This window comes from Durio zibethinus, chromosome 8 (assembly GCF_047325235.1).
Source record: "Durio zibethinus cultivar Kanyao isolate XHJ-2024 chromosome 8, ASM4732523v1, whole genome shotgun sequence".
NCBI classification, from domain to species: domain Eukaryota; kingdom Viridiplantae; phylum Streptophyta; class Magnoliopsida; order Malvales; family Malvaceae; genus Durio; species Durio zibethinus.
Window position 1 is genome coordinate 28,912,636 of NC_143169.1, and position 4,076 is coordinate 28,916,711.

General features: G+C 47.4%; 1 non-coding gene across 1 annotated transcript; it reads right to left on the reverse strand.

Annotated features, from left to right (window-relative positions):
* Positions 1 to 373: 373 nt before the first annotated feature.
* Positions 374 to 3,758, reverse strand: LOC149517868 (25S ribosomal RNA). Its single transcript, XR_016344415.1, has one exon. It is a non-coding gene; the product is annotated as a 25S ribosomal RNA (ribosomal RNA).
* Between the last annotated feature and the right edge of the window lie 318 nt (positions 3,759 to 4,076).

Here is a 4,076-nt window from a genome sequence, read left to right on the forward strand (position 1 = left end):
TAGCACATCGAGAGGGACTGGATCGATCCCTAGCTTACGTATTTTGGCTCTTCGATCGGCTCAGTGCCCGCATGCTTGTTTCGTGGGTTGACTTAGGCATACGTAGTGCATTCTTAATCTTGACCAACTAAGGGCCAGGCGCTATCGAAGGCATTTAGGGCAACAACCAAAAGGGACCTGCAGCGGGATCTTTGGCTCGCGCATCTTGCCCCCGTGGTCGGTTTAGTCCCGCACGCTCATTTCGTGGGCCGACTGGGGCGAGCAGAGTTCATTCCTAGTGGGGATTCAGGGATGGAAGGCCCTGGGTCATGGCCAACCCCAGAAGGGGGTGGCATGAAAAGAAGGAAGGTCGATGGAGAAAGGGGAGGAAGGGATGAATCAAAGCGATAATGGGCTGAATCTTAGTGGAATGTGGCAGCAAGGCCACTCTGCCACTTACAATATCCAGTGATGTATTTAAGTCATCTGTAAGGGATTTTACTCGCTACTTGATGGGAATTAAGCTCCGAAGAAGCCGGCACGGTTGGTCCACCACGGGGGCTGCACCCTATGACACGTGCCCTTGGGGGCCATGGGCCCCTACTGATGGTCGACAATCGGGCAGTGGGCACGTACATCACTTCTAGCCCAGATTCTGACATAAAGGCTTCAGTCATAATCTAGCGCATGATAGCTTCGCGCCACTGGCTTTTTAACAAAGTACGAAGACCAATTGTGTGAATCAACAGTTCTTCTCGTACTAGGTTGAATTACTATCGTGACACTGCCATCAATAGGGTAAAACTAACCTATCTCATAACGGTCTAAACCCACCTCACGTTCCCTATTAGTGGGTGAACAATCCAACACTTGGTGAATTCTACTTCACAATGATAAGAAGAGTCGACATCAAAGGATCAAAAAGCAACATCGCTATGAATGCTTGGCTGCCACAAGCCAGTTATCCCTGTGGTAACTTTTCTAACACCTCTAACTTCAAATCTCGAAGGACTAAAGGATCGATAGGCCACACTTTCACGATTCGTATTCGTACTAGAAATCAGAATCAAATGAGCTTTTACCCTTTTATTCCACACGATATTTTTGTTCTCATTGAGCTCATCTTAGGACACCTGCATTATCCTTTAATAGATGTGCCACCCTAGCCAAACTTCCCACCTGACAATGTCTTCCGCCTAGATCGATCGGCTGCGACCAGCCTTGGGTCCTAAAAAAGGGGTCGTGCTTCACCTCCGATTCACAAAATAAGTAAAATAACGTTAAAAGTAGTGGTATTTCAATTTCACCTAGGGGCTCCCACTTATCCTACACTTCTCAAGTCATTTCACAAAGTCGGACTAGCATCAAGCTTAACAAGGTCTTTTTTCCCCGCTGATTCTGCCAAGCCCATTCCCTTGGGTGTGGTTTTACTGGATAGTAGACAAGGATAGTGGGAATCTCGTTAATCCATTCATGTGTGTCACTAATTAGATGATGAGGCATTTGGCTACCTTAAGAGAGTCATAGTTACTCCCACCGTTTACCTGCGCTTGGTTGAATTTCTTCACTTTGACATTTAGAGCACTCGACAGAAATCATATTGCGTGAGCATCCATAGGGACCATCTCAATGCTTTGTTTTAATTAAGCAGTTAGATTCCCCATGTCTGTACCAGTTCTGAGTCAATTGTTCATCGCTCGAGGAAGGCCCTGGAAGGAGTCGTTCCCAGTCCATCCCTCAGTCGGCATGTGAAACTTGCTCTCACCACGGGGTAGCTCGAGTAGTGCACCGATAGTCGATGGGTTTGGGAGTGGGACTCTCATGCCCAGCCCTCAGAGCCAATCTTTTTCTTGAGGTTACGAATCCATTTTGTCGACTTCCCTTGCCTACATTGTTCCATCGACCAAAGGCTATTCACCTTGGAGACCTGATGCGATCATGAGTACGATCGGGCATGGATGGCACTCAGTCCTTTGAATTTTCAAGGGTCATCGGGGCATACCGAACATCACGCGACATGTGGTGCTCTTCTGACCTCTAGACCCTACCTTTGACTGAGCCCTTTCTAGTGTGGGTGGGCTGTTAAACAAAAAAGATAACTCTTTCCAAGGCCCCCACCAATGTCTCTGAACTCCCTAACATTGCCATCAGTCGTCGCGTCCCAATTTAAGAATTTTAACTCGATTCCCTTTCAAAGCTCACGTTGGACGCACTATCGAATAGGCTTCCCCCGTCTCTTAGGATCGACTAACACATGTGCAATTGCCGTTCACATGGAACCTTTCCCCTCTTCAGCCTTCAAAGTTCTTATTTGAATATTTGCTACTACCACCAAGATCTGCACCGATGGCCCTTTTACCTGGGCTCCTACCCTGGGTTTTGCTGTGACCACTGTGCCCTCCTACTCATCAGGGCCTGGCCCTTGGCCCAATGGCCAGGTATAAGTCATACGTTTAAGCGCCATCCATTTTTGGGATTATTTGATTCGACAGGTGAGTTGTTACACACTCTTTAGCGGATTTTGACTTTCATGACCACCGTCCTGCTGTCTTAATCGAACAACACCTTTTGTGGGTTCTGGGTTAGTAGGCAGTTGGGCACCGTAACTCAGCTTTCGGTTCATCTCGTATCACCAGTTTTGCTTACCAAAAATGGCCCACTTAGAGCTTTCGATTACGTAGCACGGCTCAACGAAGCAGCCGTGTAGTCTTACCTATTTAAAGTTTGAGAATAGGTCAAGGGTGTTGCACCCCTGATGCCTTTAATCATTGGCTTTACCCGATAGAACTCACCGAGGGCTCTAGCTATCCTGAGGGAAACTTTGGAGGGAACCAGCTACTAGACGGTTCAATTAGTCTTTCACCCTTATACCTAAGTCAGACGAACGATTTGCACATCAGTATCACTGTGGGCCTCTACCAGAGTTTCCTCTGGCTTCGCTCCGCTCAGGTATAGTTCACCATCTTTCGGGTCCCAATAGGCATGCTCGGACTCGAACCCTTCTTAGAACATCAAGGTCGGTCGGTGGTGCACCTGTGAGAGATCCTACCAATCAGCTTCTTTGCACCTTATAGGTTTCTTGGCCCGTTGACTCATATGCATGTCAGACTCTTTGTTCTGTGTTTCAAGACGAGCCAGATAGAGAGCCTGCAGGCAGACACCGGGAGCATGTCGGTGCCATGGCATGCCAAGATGGTGCAAGCTGCATTCCACGATCATGGTGACAATGTCTCCATGGGCACATCGAAAGCCCGGGCTTGGGCTGTCACCGTGACCCATGTCGGTCCACGCCTTGAGTCGATCGATGAACCAGCTCTCGTCTTTCCACATCCGATCGGGGTGCATCGCTGACCCCCATCTACTTCTCTCCCAACAATTTCAAGCACTCTTTGACTCTCTTTTCAAAGTCCTTTGCATCTTTCCTTTGCAGTACTTGTTCGCTATCGGTCTCTCACTCGTATTTAGCCTTAGATGAAATTTACCACCTGATTAGGGCTGCATTCCCAAACAACCCGACTCACAGATAGTGCCTCGTGGTGCGATAGGGTTTGGGCACAACAGGGCTCTCATCCTTTTCGATGCCTTTTTCCAAGGGACTTGGGCCTGGTCTGTCGCTGAGGACGCTTCTTCAGACTACAATTTAGACATCGGGGGCACCCAATTCTCAGGTTGGGCTCTTCTCAGTTCACTCACCATTACTAGGGAAATCTTGATAATTTTCTTTTCCTCCACTTATTGATATGCTTAAACTAACCTACTGCCTGCCTTAGATGTGGTAGTCATTTCTCAGGCTCTCTCTCCGAAATCGAACCCTAATTCTACGTCACCCATCACCATCATAGTAGGCCATTATCCTACCATCGAAAGTAGATAGGGCAAAATTTTGAATGATGCGTCGTTGGCATAAAGGTCGTGCGATCCATCGAGTTATCATGAATTATCAGAGCAATGGGTATAGCTTGCATCGACCTTTTATCTAATAAATGCATCCCTTTCAGAAGTTAGGGTTTGTTGCACGTATTAGCTCTACAATTACTATAGTTATCCGAGTAGTAGATACCATCAAACAAACTATAACTGATTTAATGAGCCATTCG